This window comes from Myotis brandtii, unplaced genomic scaffold (genome assembly GCF_000412655.1).
Source record: "Myotis brandtii unplaced genomic scaffold, ASM41265v1 scaffold18, whole genome shotgun sequence".
Lineage (NCBI taxonomy): Eukaryota > Metazoa > Chordata > Mammalia > Chiroptera > Vespertilionidae > Myotis > Myotis brandtii.
In genome coordinates, this window is record NW_005356674.1 from 11,258,041 (window position 1) to 11,272,831 (window position 14,791).

Genomic DNA, 14,791 nt, shown 5'->3' on the forward strand with positions numbered 1-14,791 from the left:
TCAGGGTGTGGGTCCCCACTGGGGTGCCTGGCCAGTCTGGGTGAGGGGCTGAGGGCTGTTTTCTGGCTGGCGAGTGACTGAAGCTTCCAACCGCTCCTTGTTTTCTTTTCTTTTTTTTTTATTCTGGGCCAGCTTTAGCTCTGAGGCCTCGCTGCTGAAAACATCGATACAAAGTTTCGGTCTGGCTGTCTTTCAGTCCAGCTGTTTTCTGGGGTTTTGTTTAGCTTCTTTTTTGCAACATAGTGTATAGTTGCTTAGAGTTGCAGATGAGATGCTGGCAAGTGAGGCGGGGAATGTTGGAGTCTGCAGCAAGCAAGCCTCGTGCTCGCTTCAGTGCCTGGCTGCCGGCCGCCATCTTGGCTGACAGTTAATTTGCATATACTCACTGATTAGCCAATGAAAAGGGTAGCGGTCGTACGCCAATTACCATGTTTCTCTTTTATTAGTGTAGATTAGTTCCAAGTTTGTCCCCTTAAACAACATCTCTCCAATTTACCTACCCCCTAACCTCTGGTAACCACCAGACTACTCTATTTTTAATAGGTTTATATATTTTTTAGATTCACATATAACTGATATCATAGAGGATTTCTCTTACTCTATCTGTCAAAGTTCCAAATGGCATGATTTCTTTCTTTCTCATGGTAGAATAATATTATATATTGTTTCCTAATCTTGGCTATTATGAATAATGCTGTGACATATATGGATATCTCTTCAATTTCTTATTTTTATTTTCTTTGAATATACCCAGAAGTGGTATTGCTGGATTGTAAGTTAATTCTATTTTTAATTTTTTTGAAGACCCTCCATACTGTTTTCTATAGTGGCTGTACTAATTTACATTCCCACCAACAGTGTACAAGGGTTCCCTTATCTTCACAGCCTCCCCAATATTTATTTATTGTTTTCTGGATGATAGCCATTCTACCAGTGTGAAGTTATATTTCATTATGAATTTGATATACATTTCCCTGGTGACTAGTTATACTGAGCATCTTTTCATGTACATGTTGACCATTTGGATGTCTTGTTTGGAAAAATTTCTATTTAGTTGCTCTGACCACTTATTGATTTTAATTGTTGTCCTTGTTTCTGAGTTGTTTATGTATTGTGTTGTTATTGAGTGGTGCCTTATATATTTTAAACATTCAACAAGGAAAAGATAGTTTCTTTAACAAAAGGTGTTAGGAAAGTGAATAAACACATGCAGAAAAATGTAATTAGTCCCCTATCTTACATTGCTATAAAAAATTAACACAAAATGAATTAAAGATGTAAGCATAAGACTTGATACCATAATGATCCAGAAGAAAATATAGGGAAGAAGCTCCTTGACATTGGTGTGGGTGATGATATTTTTGGGTACGACATTAAAAGCACAAGGAACAAAAGCAAAAATCAACAAGTGAAACTACATCAAACTAAAAAGCTTCTGCACAGAAAGTAAAACAATAAAAAAATGAAAAGTCAACCTATGGAATAAGAGAAAATATTTGCCAATTATCTATTATATAAAGAGTTAATATCCAAAATATATTTAAAAACTCATACAACTCAATAACAAAACAATCTGATTAAAGAATGGTAGAAAGACTAAATAAACAGTTTTTTTAAAGAAGATATCAAAATGGCCAACAGGTACATAAAAATATGCTTAGCTATGGAATAATTTAGCCTGATGTAGTATTGCCTTGGAGGGGAGGGGGGTTCTCAATACATATTGGTGAAATGAGCAAATGAATGGCTTAATTGACCATCTACACATGGAGTATTCTCTCTCTCTCTTTCTCTCTCGTTTTCTCTCTCTCTCTCGCCCTTTCTCTCCCTCTATTAATATTTCTTTCTCTCCTCCTACCTAGACAGTTCAGACTTGCATATATTGCTGCCTTTTAAACTATACCACCAGAGTGTCCTAATGGAATTTCAAACTCAATTTATTCAAAATTTAATTCATTACTTTCCTACTAAACCCACACCTCCTCCAGTGTGCTCTGTCCTAATAAATGACCATATTTTATACTTGATTATGCAAGCTAGAAACCTGAGAGTTATCTATGACATTCCTTTCTCCTTGATCTATCACATCTAAACTCCTGCCACTCTGAATGAGTGGAATCTCTTCATTTTACTCCGCCTACATTATCAACAGCCATGCCCAGGCTTCTATCATTTTCCAGCTGGCAGATGTCCTTAGCTTATCTTTTTATTTTATCTTTTCTCCTCTCTTGTATTGATTCTCCCCTCTGCAGTGAAGCTGAGACACAAAAATATAATGATGTTACCTTAAGAATACACACATGCCACTAAAACATTTAAATAGTTTTCACTGTCCTTAGAATAAATACTAAATCATTGCTATGGCCTCCAGGGCCAGGCATGGTCTGGCCCAGGGGTGGGCAAACTTTTTGACTCGAGGGCCACAATGGGTTCTTAAACTGGACCGGAGGGCCGGAACAAAAGCATGGATGGAGTGTTTGTGTGAACTAATATAAATTCAAAGTAAACATCATTACATAAAAGGGTTCGTTTTTTTTTTTTTTTAGTTTTATTCATTCCAAACGGGCCGGATCCGGCCCGACATCATTACATAAAAGGGTACGGTCTTTTTTTTTTTAGTTTTATTCATTTCAAACGGGCCGGATTCGGCCCGCGGGCCGTAGTTTGCCCACGGCCGGTCTGGCCCTTGCCTACTTTATCAACTCCGTCGAGTGCTAACTTGCCCCTGGCTCTCTTAATTCTAGACGTGGAAGTCAACTAGTGTTTCGTAAAAGCTTTCTGGCTTGAAGTTTCCACACATGCTTTCCTTCAGTAGGAAATGCTCTCCCTTTCCACCATGTCCTAATTGCTTCCCGCTTCAGAGCTTGGCTCCGGTATTGATCCCTTTAGAAAATCTTTTAGGGTTCTCCAACCCTGGTCAGTGTCACTAGATAGGCTCTCATAAAATCTTTGCATTTCTCTGCATAGCCCTTTTTAAAAAAAAGTAATTTAAAGAGTTGGGTGATTGCTTTTGAAATGTTTGTCTTCCTACTAAAATATCAGTTACATGAGGGAAGAGACTTCCAAACTTCATGATAGTTATATTTGGAGCATCACAACTGTGGCAGCTTTTTTTCAATAGTGATAAAGAATTACTTCCCTTCCTTTAGTACGCCTAGCGGTAAATTGATCAGTAGTTAATTTTCAAATGTTCAGAGGTAGAATATGTATAAAATAATAAACCGCTGCATGCTATCATCACTTCGTGCGGTGTGCTGAGATAAACCAGGGCATCAGGAAACTGAAAGCCTGGGAGAGCCTCTTATCTGAGAGGCTTTGGGTGAGAAAAAGTGTCATAGGGTGAAATTAGAGTGATTACACAGTGTTCTAATGGAAGACGCCAAGTGCTGATTGGGGTAGTTATCAGAATTACAAGTATAGATAAAAACAAATATTAGTAAGGTGAATTACACAGCAGAAAATTTCTGTTAAGGGAATAAACTGGGCAAATTGATAAAATTCTCTTGGACAGAGCCTTACAGAATATCTTGTGAAAGCTTCAGTCACACTTATCTTGCCAGCCATATTGAGATAAGTCCCTTATTTATGGTTATCTCCACACCCCACCCAATTGTACTCTTAATAGAAATACACAAATTTGATTTTATGAAATTTCCAAAAAGATTGTGGAGATATGTATTAGGAAACAAAATATTGCACTTGTCTTTGAAATGTAAGAATACTAGTAGCATGATAGGATTAAGTTTAGCCCTTCTAACAGAGAATCAAAATAATAATGTCTTTAACAATAAAACAAATGTTAAAAAGTGTAACCTATTTGCACAAGTGGCTCAGAGCTGAATTAGATTTTTCATGGTGTTGGAATGCATAGCTAGCACTTGTTCTTCCGTCTCCAGGATTGCTCTAATCCAGTACCCCTTACTATCCACATGACAGACTGTGAGAGGGGCACACGGGAAAGGGAGATCATGGCATAGAAAGTGCATACATCACTTTTGCTCACATCCCATTGGTCAGAACTTAGTGGTATCCAAAGCTGGCTCCAAGAGTGGTGAAGACATTCACTCATTATCATGAATGGTCATGTTCCTGCTTAAAACTAGGGATACCATTACTATAAAAGACAAAGAAGAACATTTTATGTGAAAACGAACCATATCTATTACAGTAAGTAAATCTAATCTCATCCAATTTTCACAAACTTCTCACTCAATTTTTTTTAATGGAGTTAGTTTTCAGAGAAAATATGTTTTGGGATACTTTAAAGAAACCAATAGTAAGTAAAAATATTGACAACTAAGCTCAGCATGAGAATGAATAGAAATTCTTAAATAAAAATAGTAATGATTAGCTACAAATGAGTAACACCAGTCAATTGAGTTTTTGTGCGTTTCTTGATGCAAACAAACATTTCTGAACACAGACTGTACATGCTGGAGGCTCCTTTTTGTTTTCTCCAGCATCCTGAGTGGCTTGTGGTTTTCCTAGTTTATTCTGGCTCTATCCATGGCATGCACTGAATTAGGGAGAGAGCTATCTTTGATCTCACTTATGGCACCTCATTTGCACATCGCTGAAGCTCAGATGGAGAACACAGTCAACCTTCTTTGATTTCTCTCAAAGACATGACTCACACAAAGCATTAATGTATATAGCAGAATTTACTGATTTTTTTTTTTGTAATGCTGTTTGTGGTCATGTTATATATCCATATTGAAAACAACAAAGTATTTACTATCAGCTTAATTGTTTCTTAAAGTGTCTCTTTAAAATTTCTGCCAACTTAGTCTCAAGCCTCCCCTCTCCCTTTTTCCTATCCCTCCTCTAAATTCCTATTTATTTCTTATCTGTACTAATTTAGCTTCTTCTATTCTTTTTTTTCTCTTAGCTCTGCTTACATGAAAGTATCATTTTAAACATAGATGGTCTTAACTAATTTTGGGAATGAGATATGAAGTATTGGTGTGTTCCATTTCCTAATATTCGCATTAACAAAGTAAAAATAAACATATGTAATACTATAGAAATATAATGTGAGCTATGTATTTAGCATTTTCTACTATTCGCATTAACAAAGTAAAAATAAACATATGTAATATTAAGGGTATATTTTATTTAACCAAATAAATCTAAACTATTATAATTCCAAGATGTAATAACTATAAAATGCTTGAGAAATCTAATCTTATTTTGTACTAAATCTTTAAAATCTAGTGTGTATTTTAAACTGCTAGCACATCTAAATTCAGGTGTTACATTTGCATTGGATATGCTTGATCTCTATTTAGAATTCATAACATTTATAATTGAAAGGTTAAATTTATATACTCAAGTCATTCCCAACATGAAATCCAATCATTAAATTGATTACCAAAAATAATTTACCTTTTATATCACATCTACATTGATAAAACTTGTTCATCTTTTATAGGAGAGTTTGACTTTGAAACAAAAGCGTATCAGTTGTAATACTACATCTGCTCAAATTAAGTAAAATTCATAACTCTTGTGTCAACTTGGGATTACTAACATTAAATTCAAAGAGGCACTCGATAAATTGAAGGACAATTCTAAATCTGAAAATATGGATCAAGTCTTTTGCAGCTAATTTATATAGCACAGTCCATTATGTATATTGATTCATGTTAGAATAATTTTTAAAATTAATATTATTGATTTATATTCTAAAGTCTTAATTTAAAAATAAACTCTAGTAGCTCTCTAGTCAACTCACAAATAAAATCTTTCTTTGAGGCTTTAAGTTTAGTTTGTTCATATACAATGTAAAAAAAATTCTAATTCAAATTGCCATTTTCGTCTTTGCTTATTGAATATTTGGGAAGCAATTCTGTTTTGAGAAAATTTTAAATTTAAATTAACCGTACAATAAATCTTTTAAAAACTCTTCCATGGCTCAACCAAAGAGCATTGGCAAAGGACTTAGCATCATTAAATATACTGTCTTCTACTTCTTTCAAAAGTTCCAAAAACTGGCTCTGATTCATATATTTATAACACTTTTTACATTCTACTTCCAAAATCTAAGCATAAATTTTTCAACATGTATCTTACAGTGGAATTAAACAATAAGGGAACTATCAATCTCTTATTTAAAATCTCAAAAGGTCTGGGTTTTTAACCTAATGCACAGCATGTTTCATAATAATTTGAAAAGGCTTCTTTTCATATCTAGCTGAAACCCTCTTAGAATGATGTAAAATATTCAAAATTATGTATGCCCCGAGGTTGATATTTTATACTGCAAATTGACATTGTCTCATAAATTTGAAAGCCCATTGAGACCAAACATGCTCAAATAAATAATTTATTTTACCATCTCTTGATCTAAAAATGGCATTTTGTTTATGGGCAAGAATCCAAGGTGTTTTATAGCTGGACAATGTAATAACCTGAGGTAATGTTAAAAAAATTAATTCATACAGTTTGGGGGCATTTTATTTTTATTTTAGATTATTAAATTCTTTAATTTAGGGGGTTTAGATAATATTTCTTATCAAATTTATTATGTTCATTTAACATTGTTCTCTTTATTATCCCTGAGATTGGTTTTATAAATCATGCAACTTTTATTTTTTATTCTGCTTCAGCCAATTTTAATTGCTATATTTATTTTTTAATTAAATACAATTTATATATATCATAATTAAAATAATAATAAATAATTCAATTTAATTGCCAATTTCAATTTACACAGGTGCCACTGCAACCCTTGCTATCTACATAAAATATTCAAATAAACATATTACAATGCTACATTAGTGTATTAAAAAAGTCATTCTAACTGAATCAGTTCATAGATACCAAGTAGATTGATGATAGTTTTAGTATAAAACTAGAAATGGCCCTAGCAGGTTTGGCTCAGTGGATAGAAAGTCAGCCTGTGGACTGAAGGGTCCTGGGTTTGATTCTAGTCCAGGGCACATGTCTGGATTGCGGGCTTGATCCCCAGCAGGGGGAGTGCAAGAGGCAGCTGATCAAAGATTCTCTCTCATCATAGATATTTCTAACTCTCCCTCACCCTTCCTCTCTGAAATCAATAAAAATATATTTTAAAAAACACAAAACTAGAAATGATGAATGTTTCCTGCATGTGCACTATCTATATATATAAAATAACAGTGACTGAACAGCAGAATGAACAGAATGACTGGTTGACCAGTCGCTATGATTTGCACTGACCACCAGGGGGAAGACACTCAATGCAGGAGCCGCCCCCTGGTGGTCAGTGCACTCCCACAGTAGGAGCACTGCTCAGCTGACTGGGATGAGTGACGCTCCCACAGTGGGTGGATCCCCACAGGCCACACACCCCCACCAGTGCACAAATCCATGCACCAGGTCTCTAGTAATATAATAACATCTCATATGATTCATGTAGCTCTACCAAAATAATAAAATTTTGTAACACAAAAATATCTTATACTACTTAAATTTTAAAATATAAATACATTTGAATTAAGTTAAATGTTAAGTTCCTCTGTCTCACTAGCCATATTCACATGTTCAATAGCCATATATAGCTGGTGGCTATTGTATTGGTAGGACATCTCTAGGTGATAAATTGACATCTCATCTCAATGTTTAACACTCTGATTTCTTGCATTTCTTAATTGCAATAACTTTTAAGAAACATGTTTCTCTGAATTGTATGCTTTGTCATAAATTGTGTCTTCTCTATATTCTTCCTACCTAGCACATTGCCTAGGCCTTGGTAAATATTATGTGAATGAATAACTATATGAACCTATACTTTGCCACTGTTTTATATTCTTTCCAATTGTAAATTTTCCATTATATTTAGAGCAACATTTTGAAGAAAGAGAAATAACCCATTTAATTATTTATTATCTCTCACCTGTATGTTTTGGATACTTTCACATGATTCTGTTTTAAAACCTTTATGATGAATTTAAGTCACAAAAGTAGAGAAAAAAAATGTTTTCCTACATCTCTAATTAGATATCTTAAATTTCCTTCTTCAGATTTTCTTTCTCTGTCACCAGTTAAATGTTCTCCAGGTTTTATCCTAGTCCTTCTATTCATCTCACTCCAAACTCCATTTTTATGTTTTCTCTTAGACAGCCATGACTGTGACTACTGTACTTATACTGGTGACTCCATATATATGGATCTCTAGTTCCAAATTCTACACAAAGCTCTAGACTCACATTTTCAATTTCCTACTGTGTACCATCAGAGTTCACTCTGACCCCTAACACTTAACATGTCCAACAATCTGTTCTCCGCCATCTCTCACAATCTACTCTTTATCTTTTACTCACTATCCCAGATTATGGAATCACTATGCACAACTTGTCCAAGACAGACTCTTGATTAATCTTCCTATATCAATTCAATCAGTCGCCAAATCCTATGTGGTCCCATTCATAGAACTTCAAATCTGTTGCCTTGTTATGTTAAATGCTAGTGTCTGATCCAGATCCCCATTTTCCCTTTCCTCATGGCAACACTCCCCTAACTGATCTTCCTGCCACCGTTCCTTTCCAGTTAGTCCAGCTCCCATATTCCCATATTGTCTAGAAAATGATCTTTCTAAAAATCAGACGTGACTGTATATCTCCTGTGAATAAAACCTGTTTTGGGCTCCAGTTATCTATACACAGAAGGACCTCACGGCCTATCTTTCTGTAATTAGCTCACCTTTCCTCCCCTCCACCCTTACTCTTTCCTTCTCCTTCTATAGTGAACAATGGTGGGCTTTCTATTAATAAACCCAGTGGAATTATTTTATCAATCCTCCTACTACCTCCAGTAATGCCTTTCTGTATATGTCTTAGAGAAATATATATATTTTCCTCTGCCAGGAATGGCTTTGTGCTTCACCTTCACCTGAGGAATCATTCAATACCCCTTCAAGTGGATATTCAGAGCATATCTGTGGGTGCCAATATAGAAACACAGGTGTAAGTCTATCATTGTTTGGAAATAGTCTTTCTTTATTTGAGAAAGTTATTCTCTTCTGCAAAGCCTCTAGCTTCCAAAAGGCAAATGTGTGGGAGGAAGGGGGCAGCACTGAACCACAGAGGATCAAACCTACCAATCTGGTTAATTAGTCTGGCCAGGCTCACACCCATAATAGAAGCAGCGCAAATCCTATTTCTGCTCTGATGCTTCGAGCCAGCAGCCAGCCACTTTCTGTGTTCCCTTAACACTCTGTTCATAGTTCCATGAAAGTACATATTAGTATATAGTTTGCTAGTCATTTGCTGACATGCCTACTGAAATGTGATTTCCTTATGGACAAGTTCAATTCATCTTTATATCCCTGGATATATAGTTTACTCTAAACTCATTTATTGTGAGTGAATACATTTAGTAGAAATAAAGAGTGACAGGCCTGTTGAAAACCTGTGAATGAAAAATATATTCTTGATAGCGCTCAGGTTTCTTGAATTATGTATTTACAGAGGGTATACGGTACCTGCCAAGGCAAACATTTTTAATGTTTAATTTTAAAGGGTTCCTTTTAAAATAAGGGTTTAAAATGTCAGTTTCTTATGTCTTCATGTTGATATTTCAGCTTATCTGAAACAGAACTTGTTTGGGAGCTTTTTAAACAGCCTCCTATATGGAGAGTAGCTCTTTAATATATATATATTTCAAAGAGGAAGGGAGAGGGAGAGAGAGATAGAAACATCAATGATGAGAGAGAATCATTGGTTGGTTGCCTCCTGCACACCCCCCACTGGGGATCGAGCCCATAACCCAGGCATGTGCCCTGACTGGGTCCGTGAACTCCTCGTTCATAGGTTTGATGCTCAACCACTGAGCCACGCTGGTCGGGCCACACATTGTTATTTTAAATCTGCCACTGACCTGGGGCATGGAAGAGGAACTAGAGCAAATTAAAACACCACAATGCTTGCTCTTCTTACTAATAGCCATTTTTTAAATTAACTGCTCCTGAGGTTGCTTCAAACCTTTGGTTAACTTCCAGAGTTTTAAAAATGCTTATTCTGACAAAATTTTCTAGTTGATTTTATGGAAGAACTGACTTTCAAAGATCCTTAATCCATTATTTTCACAGAAATGCACCATAAGTAATTTGAAAAAAGATATGGTGATATTGAGCTCAGGTAGACTATACAAGGAGATTTAATAACCCAGTCTCCAACTTAAACTACTTATATTTTTATTGAACGCATGGGATTGGCAGTGTGCTAGGGAATTCAATGTGTTATCAGATAATCTTTTTAATAGCTTAAACTGGTTGGCACAATTATTTCCATTTGACAGGTGAAAAAATTGAGAGGAGGGAAAAGAGAGAGAGAGAGAGAGAGAGAGAGAGAATGAATGAGAATTAATTTGCCTAGAAACCAAACCTAGCAGGCTAACTGAAGATACACTGCTTCTCAACATAACTCCCAATTACAGTTGATGTTGTGAGCATTTTTGCATTGTATAAACAGTAGGTTCAGATGATCTTGAGAATTTACTATACAAAATACTTTACCTATAATGTCATATTAGACCTCAAAAGAACTTTATAAGATACTTCCACTATTCTTATCTTTTAAGTGGGAAAAGTAACACTTAGAAAGTTTAAATACCTAGCCCCAAATCAGTGCTAAAAATAAAATGTAATCCAGAACTGATTAACTAAAACATCTTATTCCCTTCATCTCAAATCATTGGCTTTAGGGATGTATTTGGGAGGCCCCTCCCCCCCAAAAAACCCACATCAGATTATTCTCTAACATAGTAACCTATCACTTTCTAGAAAACAATTGAGGGAACTTAACATATAACAATTTTAATCTTATATTGATATAAACTTTCATTTAGCATCGATTGCATTCTATATTCTTGCTGTGCATTATCTCTAATCCTCATATCAATCCAGTAAGGTGGGCATTTTGATTTCTTTTTTATAAAGAAACTAAAGGTCAGAAAGTCTAAGGATTGCCTAAAGTTACCCAGGAAGATAGCTGAGCTGAAAATCTATTGCAGACTTATCTTATCCCAGAGCTCACGCGTTTCCCATTGTGCACAGCTGCTTAGTACTTTGTAGACAAAGTACTTGGGAGATATTGTAGGTGATAAATGAACATCAATAAGCGCACAAGGGCAAGGCACCACATGCATGCAAAGACTTAATTGAACGGTCATTCCATTTCTTTTTAGAATGATTGCTTTTTCTTTTGGAAGCTCAAATAGGAGAATTTCAAACTTGAAACAAATGGAAACTTATATTCCACTCATAATACTCCTTCTCAGACTCCAGAAAGTGCTCAGATATAACTCAAAATGTACTAATTAATTCTTGTCTTTGAAAGCCTAAAGAAAAGCAGAATGCAAAAAACAAACAACAGCTGTCAGTCTTCTCTCTGTATCTGAGTCTGTTTCTATTTTGTGTGTTGGTTTCTTTTGTTCAGAGGGGAGGTTGGGATGCTGAGCACTTACGTACTTTCCTACAGCGCTTTAATGCATGTTTTCACATTTTATTAACATAGTTTTATGTAAAGAAAGCCAATATAATTACCTCTATTTAAAATACTAGGGATGGCTCAGTGGTTGAGTATCGACCTATGAACCAGGAGGTCATCTTTGATTCCCAGTCAGGGCACATGCACTGGTTGCAGGCTCAGTCCCCCATAGGGGGCATGCAGGAGGCAGCTGATCAATAATTCTCTCTCATCATTGATATTTCTCCCTCTCTCTCCCTCTCCTTTCCTCTCTGAAATCAATAAAAATTAAAAAAAAACAACGTAAAATACTAGGGCACTGAGACACAGTGACTTCAAATTCTGTAAGTAAGGCTCACAGATTGTGGGTAACAGAATCTCACAAAATGTTGCTGCGGTTTATTTTATTTTATTTTTGTCTGATGTGCTTTTCTTCAAGGGTGATTGCAGCATAGGTTGGGGTAAGGTCCTATTCTTTGTTCATTGATGCATTCATTTAATGAATAACATGCTTAAAATTCTATTGAACCAAATCAACCTCTCTTTTTCTTTCATACTTTTTTGACAAACTTGCTTCTCTGAATAAGTCTCTGTTTATCAAATATCTTCCCCCCAACCCTGAATTCAGAAGAACAAATAAAACATTCTGTGTATTTCTTAGCAGAGCATTTTACAGCAGGAATATAATGTAACTGCTCTTATAATTTAAATTTTCTAATAGTCACATTAAAAAAAATTTTAGAAGAGATAAAGTCAACTTTTTATTATATTTTATTTAACCCGCTGTGCCCAAAATGTAATTTGAACTTATGCTCATTGTAAAAATTATTAAGGAGCTATTTTACATTCTTTTCCTATACTTTATTTAATATTCCATGTGTATTTTAGATGTATAGCACATCTCAATTTGAACTATCCTCATTTCAAGTTTCTAATAAGTAAATGATTGGACAGTACAGTCTGATAGCAACTGGGACCTCTGATAGTCTTCTTGAACTCCTAGTTAAATAAAATTTTAAGTATTTCCAGACTTTAAATGGACTCTGGGGAATATGTCTGCTTGCAGAGTTACCATTGAAACTCTGTGGGTTAACCTTTGTTCTCATAATCTATGCATAATTAATTGAAATGTGAATTTTTTAAAACGAATTCTTTGTGCGTTTTTAGCCTCTCAATGTATTCTGACATTCTTCTTTCTCTCCTTAGTAAGATTCTTCCTTTCTTTACAAGGACAGGAGCAGTAGCACTTATGCCTTCATGGTATAGAGTGTTTCCTCTTCCAAAATTATCCTAATGCCTGATTTCCACAGAAGTTATTTAGTCCCTTTTATTTATTACTTTATTCATCTACTAGATTAATTAATATGGGTAATAGGCAAACTAAAATTTCAGTTGCTAAATCCAAAATTTACTTCTCTCTCAGAGAACAGGCCCAATACAGCTTCATGGCACAGACATTCAGCTGCCAAGCAGACTAAAGCCTTGTCTTCTTGAATATATAGTTTCCAGGAGAGTTCTCACACATTGACATTCAGTAGACAAACAACAAGGATAGAGGAGGCAATGCATTCCCCAAGTACATAAATCCATAAGCAACGCAAGCATTTTACTTACATTGCACTGGCAAGAGCTAGTCACGTACTCAGACTAAATGCCCAGGAGGATGGGGTATGCTCTGTGTTTCCTGGAACCAGCTCTTGTAAGTGGAAAAAGGGCATACACCTTTGGTGGACATCAAGCCTTCTCTGCCACAAATGCTGATCTCTCTCTTTTTTAAAAACTATATTTTTACTAGAGGCCCGGTGCATGAAAATTTGTGCACTTGGCAGGGGTGGGGGTGGGGTGTTCCTCAGGCCGGCCTGAGCCCTCTCACAGTCCAGGAGGCCTCAGGGGATGTCCGACTGATGGCTTAGATCTGACAGATGGGGATATCCGACTGTGGGAGGCGACCCATGGACCGCTCAGGGGACGGCACCGGCAGGCCAGCGGCCGGCCCCACCCACTAATCGCCCCCCCTCCCCCCCGCAGCCACTGCTCACCACTGCCCCCTTAATCGCTGTCCCTTCCCTCTGCCCACTGGCACCCACCTTGGCTGGCCTGGCGCCGCCCACTTACCAGCTGTGCCCCCTGCCGACTGGTTGTCTGCTGTTCAGTCATATTAGGCTTTTATTATATAGGATTCATTTCCAAGAAGAAGGGAGAGAGAGAGAGAAATAGAAGCATCAATGATGAGAGACATTCATTGATTGGCTGCTTTCTGCACACCCCCTATGGGAGATTGAGCCTGAAACCTGGGCATGTGCCTTTGACCAGAATTGAAACTGCTACCCTTCAGTCCACAGGCTGAAGCTCTATTGAGACAAACCAGCTAGGGCAAATGCTGATCTCTTTTAACCATAATCTTCTTGTGGTGATAAACTAGAGATGTAATGACTTAGATTCAGGTTCTGATTCCAGTGCTTAAAGATTAATCAGTGTCCTTGAATCAGTTTTCTCCAGTTTCTGTTCATATGGTTGGGAATTTTGGCAAGGTGGAAATCATTTTCCCACTATCATTGTCCTTTTTATATTTATAAAATGAATCCCAGTTTCGATGGGGTAGGAAATTGGTCCAGCTAAAACCTATGTTTCCCAGTTAGGGTTTAACATGTAATTCATTTTGGGCCAGTGATAAAATTGGTCACTCATTATTTTTTTGGTTTAGTTAATGTTGACTGATGCTTCCACATGACAGTATAAACATTTTCAGAGGTTTGGGTTATTTCTTAGCAGCAGTGTATCATGGGGAGTAGGTAAATGTATGTAATATTTCTGAGGGATCAAAACATTTGTGCACAAGATGGGTTAGGTCATGTCGTACTCTACTAACAAAAACTCCCAAATTTCAGTGGCTCAACTCAACAAAATTTTTTATGACTCACACAAATTCTGTTGCAAGTCTAGGTGATTATCTATGACTAGAGGCCTGGTCCACAAATTCGTGCATGGATGGGGTCCAGCTGGCCTACCCTGATGGGGGCTGATCAGGGCCAGGCCGGTGGGGGGGAAGGGGACGTGGGAGGTTGGCCAGATAGCTAGTCTCCATGCAATAGATCAGTGGTAGGGGCTGAAGATGTATATTTCTTTCCTTCAAATCCAGAAATCCCAGGAGAGCAGCACAGAGACCTGCAATAAAGTGACCTGTGTCTAAAGTACACAGATATTAAAATCTTACTAAGACAATGAAAAAAATGTTTACATGTACGAATATAATAGCATCCTCCAGTTTTTCGTACTTTCTTCCAATTTCCTAATATGTGTGAGATCTAAAAAAAAATCTCCCTTTAGAAGCTTTAAGTAATTGT